The sequence below is a fragment of the Phytophthora infestans genome, genomic scaffold, assembly GCF_000142945.1.
Source record: "Phytophthora infestans T30-4 supercont1.2 genomic scaffold, whole genome shotgun sequence".
Taxonomy (NCBI): domain Eukaryota; phylum Oomycota; class Peronosporomycetes; order Peronosporales; family Peronosporaceae; genus Phytophthora; species Phytophthora infestans.
In genome coordinates, this window is record NW_003303757.1 from 2,270,091 (window position 1) to 2,275,350 (window position 5,260).

Consider the following 5,260-nt stretch of genomic DNA (forward strand, 5'->3'; position numbering starts at 1 on the left):
TCAACTCGGCGGACACAGTCGAGTGGCGCCGAGAAGCGAACAGACAACAAGAAGTGGCACTTCGATTTGCAGCTGAGTTCCTTGTGCGAGAGAAAGCATGACGAGCTCGAGAGCACAACGAAGCGTTGAGCAAGAAGGAGAAAAGATCCATTCCCAGCACAGCAGATGACGAAGACGGAGTTGCAGAAGCAGGCGATGAATCCACCGAATCTTGGTTCAAAGAAGGAGACCAAGTCTGGTTGTTTATGGAGCGAAAGTCGGGACTGACTAAGAAGTTAGCACATCGATGGCATGGACCATTCAGGATGAAGAAGAAGGTCGAAGCATTCGCCTATGAATTAGAGTTACCCGACAAGAGTGGATACAGGTTTTACCCAGTGGTCCATGTATCACGTCTGAAGGCAGTCACCGAACTCAACGGAAGACCAAAGACGAGGCTAATCGCCGACCTCGAAGAGACTCAGCGATTTGACTTTGACGAAGAATTACTGCCTGAAGATAGCTGGGAGTCAGACACAAGTATGAACCAGTATGAAGTCGAAGCAATCCTCGACGACGAGCTACCATTATCCACGAGTACGTCCCGGTCCCAGCGAAAGTTTAAGGCTAAGTGGGTCGGCTACGATGAGCCTACTTGAGAACCACTGTCGAATTTGTCATGTGGAGGTCTCCTGTTTTACTATCTACGACAGAAGAAGCGTGAAAACCGTCTGCAAATGGTGCAAGTTGCAGATGAGAATTAACAGTTATTGCACCAAATGTTACACCAACTCAGCGGACGATACAGGCCGAGTTGAGATGGAATGCTACTGTGTCGAAATTACATATACTGAATAATTACGAAATGGAGTCCTGAACAATACCTACGGCACGCTCAGTCAAAAGAAGAAAATTAAAAAGAAGGCGATCCGGACTCCAAGAGAGATGAACCCGACGGAGACAACTGGGAAGAGCTCAGCGGACTCGACGATTGGAGGCGTGGCGGCGCAGCAGACGTCGCTCCTTGAGAAACTGCGGAAGGAGATGCAACATCCGCAGCCGTGGCAAGAAGTATCATCGCCGAGCTGGCTAAAGAGACCGACGCCGAAGCAGGTGGAAGAAGAACCGGTGCCTGAGAACCCGACTCGGCTGAAGTGGGTTGAGGCGGATCCGTTCCACTTGGGAGTGGAGTGCCGAACAGAGACATACTCGGAGACGCGCCTCGGAGATTGGGAGAACCCAACCCGTCGTCCGCTGAGTCGTCATCAGACGCACTCTCGTCATCCGAGCCGAGCTCACCGATTGAAGACCCAGCGAAGATATGGATACCTTGACGATTCAACCGAGGTTAGGCACCCTGAGCGTACGCAGGAGGCGCTTGTTCAGCGAGATCGAACATTTCTTCAATCGCGTCGTCAACAACCTGAGGGTCCATACCGCGCGGAGCGAAAACCAAGAAGTCCACGTTCCGAGCGCGGAAGCATGTGTTATACGGGTGAACCGCCGGGTCGGTTAGCCACCAAGCTCGCCAGGGCTCGGCTAGATCCACATCGTGAGCACACTGAGCCCAGTCTCTCCCGGATGGAACCCACGAAAGGTTAACAGGAGAGTAATGGGAAACGGACGAATCGAAATAAACCTCAGCATCCACAAGAGGAGCAGGTTCATCGCCGAGCTTCTGGGTGACCGCCGAGTAAAGCTGGTCGTAGACAGCGACAACCAAGGATGGTAGGGTGTCACGACGGCGTTTGCGCTCGCGCTTGTACACCAGCCACAGCTCATACACTTCAGCAAGCTGAGCAGACGTGGCAGTCGGGCTGACGTCGGGATGGAGACCCATCAGCACACTTGTCTCGACGATCCAATGACGACGCTCATAGAGAGCAACAAAGTAACGGGTCATTTGGCCATCTGTCTTGATGGGCCTCCCCGCCGAGTCCAAAGGACTGTCGCCACGAAGCTTCACCCACATATCTCCAAGAACTTGCAACAAGGTTCGAGGTCGGGTCTGAGAAGCCAAGCACCGTCGATCTTCTTCCAGCACCGACGGAGAAAAGAAGCAAGGAAGCTCGGGGGGCATCCGCCGGAGACGCTGACAAGGATGGCTCGGATCAAAGACAGCCATGAAAGATCGTATGCCGTCAAGAGAACACGGCGTGGGTGGCACACGAATCGTTCCACCTATGAGCTCCAGCTGCACCCCTCCGCTCAGTGTATCCAATAACGCATTCCAACAACGGGCTGAGCCGAAATGCATAAATGGTACCTCACGGAGTTGAGCCATGTGAAGAATCAAGCGACAATCCTTGGAAACTGCTTGCGAGGCCCGGGTCCGTAACGTCGCTAGCGGAAGTGTAAGAGCGCTTGGCAGAGTGACCGAAGCCGGACGTGATGCAGTCGAACTCGGCTGAGAGGGAACTGACGCTACCGGGAGCACACTTGGCGAAGGAGCAGCCGAAAGAGATTGGGCAGGAGCCAGATCAGGAGTTGACGCAGGCTGCCGATGCTTGTGGTGCCGGTGCTTCTTGTGATGCTTCTTGTGCTTCTTGTGCTTCTTGGACCGCTTCGACCGGTGCCCGGTAGGACTCGACGAGGCACGACGCTTGCGACGCTGCTGCTTCCCCGAAGCCGACGCAGAGGTAGAAGTCGTCCCGTCACCAGAATCCATCGATGAATGTCGCGAGGAGTGGCGATTACTCGGCGGCAAGGACTCATCACTCATCTCATCGTCAGAGCCGAAGATTGCCGCATGAAGGCTTCTCGCTTTGGCAGAACGACGAGCATCTTCGGCCGCCGAGTCAGAATCTGAAGGACTACCCGCCGAGCTCTCGGATAAGAAACGGGTTCCGAGAGCGACCCAGCCGCCAGGATTCGTCGAGCCGCGACGTGCAGATCGTCGCCAGGCCTAAAACCTCGTCGTCAGACGCGTGGCGTCTTTTACACACTGAGCAGTCACCGTGCGAGCTGTCGCAGCAGATCTCCGGATGGGGCGCCCAGACGGGGACGTCAACACCGCCGAGCTCGCAGGGAGAGACGGTCTGAGGACACTCACGGCCGGAGTCACTAGGTCAGTCGGCGTAGTGGATACGCTCAGACCCCGAGAGGGAGAGACGTGAGAGGATCGGCCAGATGACGACTGGGGAGTGCCCAATCACCGTTGATACGACGCTGAGCGGTACACTTGACTGGGGCAACTCAGCGGAGATGGGCGAAGTCGAGCCTGGGGCACAAACACTTGTAGCCGGGACAGGCAGCGAAGCACGGCATCGGAAGAAGATTCCGGCGGTGGGCGAGTAGCCGCGACTGACGACGTCGACAGAGGACCAGAAGACGAAGAACTCACCGAAGTCGTCGAATCAATCGCAGGAACGGTGTCGGCGGCTAGTTCGGGCAACTCAAACTCGAATTCAACTTCGCTCGAAGCGTCATCGTCGTCTTCAGAGCGAGCAGAGACAGCGGGCTGTGTAGCAGAACTCAACTGAAGGTGACGAACCTTCTTCCGCCGAGTCCGACGACGGGATTTTCCAGAGCGGGGCTTTCCCCCATCGGATACGGTAGCTTGAGGAGAACTTGAGTGCAAAAGGGCACTGATAGCCTCGTGTCCATCCTCCCCGGGAAGTGGACAAGCGTACGGTTGAGGCGGATGCGGCGCCGGTGGGCGATGACGAGGACCTGCAGCTGTGGGAGACTTGGGGTTGGCATAACGCCGAAGCCGCTGAGTCGAAGTCAAGTTCGCCAAAGGCGTACGGTGAAGCTGGGCGAGGGTCGGCTCGGGTTGGCTCGTAGCCGCCGCTGAGCTGACAGGAGCCGCAGCCGAGTCTGCCGATGAAGTCGCAGAAGAAGCCTGACTAGCTGGAGGAGCCACACTAGGACCAGCAGTGGAACTAGTCACTGGGGTGTCTTAAAGAGGATGGACGATCAACTCCAACCGCCGAGTTTCACCAGCTGAAATGTGGAGAACTTCAGGGAAGCGAGACTCCAGGACACGACACAGCCGGGCGTTAAGAAGAAGGTCGGACGGATCAAGTCCAGGAACCTCCAAACCAGCGCCGGCAGCAGCAGCCATGTGAGGGTCGTGCATCGGAATAATACCATTCCGACGGATGAGCCGCTTCTGCCGCAAAATTACCGCCCGCTGCTCGGCGATCACCGACTGAGCGTGCCGCAAGGGTTGGGTGCCGGTTGAGCTGTACAGCCGCACCGATTCCTGCAGCTGCTCGAAATGTTTGGACGCAATGCCTTGAAGAGTGACGAACGCCGCATCCCTCTCGGAAATAGATCGGAGAAGGACTGCGATCTCGGCGTCTCGGTCCAAGACTTGCTGATGGTGGAGATGAGCCTGACTCAACGCAGCGTCAACCTTGCCCTGCTCAGCTGCGATAGCCCGAGAAAGTTTCGCTTCACTCAGGGCTACAGCCTTTCGCAGTGAAGCAAGGAGATTAGCAGACTGCGTGGTAGCAGCCTCCAATCGGGACACCTGTTGTCGCGCCGATGAGAGCTGAGTGGACAACTCAGCATTGCTGAGGGCAAGAGAGTCCAATCGCCGAGTCAATGCGCGGTTCTCTTCTTGAGCAGCTTGATTGTCGGCCCTGAGATCACCAATGATCTGGGGATAACCAAGAGCGGCGTAGTTGCCTTTCAAGATATCCAACAGTTCCCCCGCGGAAGAAGCATGCAAGATCGCTCGCCGCTGCGCGGGATCGGAAGGCTCCACGGAACGAGTGAATCCGTAGTCCATGAGCCTCGCCAAGAAGGTCAACTCTTCTCGACGCTCGTACCCCTGCTCGTTAACCCTGGCCATGAGGGAGTCAAGACTCACTGGAGCAGCCGAGCTTGACTGACTGGTGGCGCCCGAAGTGGTGTCGCCCGGCAAGCTCGGTGGACCAGGAGGGCGCGCGCGAGAAGACTCCGCCGACTCCGCGTCAGACTCATGGGAAGTTGTCAGGTCGACCAACCCAGCTCCAGGCCGGTCGCTGACCCCACGAGTGCCGACGGGTCGAGGAATCGACTCAGCTGGCGCGCCTTCACCTCGACGAGGAGTTGGAGGAGAATGGTGGCGCCGCGAGCTGTGCTGGAGTAGCATGCGAGGAGTAAAGAGCTGACAAGTAAGTGACAGCGGAAGCAGCAAACGTACTCGAGGAAGGTGGTGGAGAACCGCGAGACGTCATCAGTCGAGTACGGGCCAACGGTGGCAGACCAAGTGAGGGATTAGGACACTCATCAGCTCGGCTCGTATCATACCCGGGGCAGGTTGTGGGTGTAGGGATTTCCAGAATTCCGA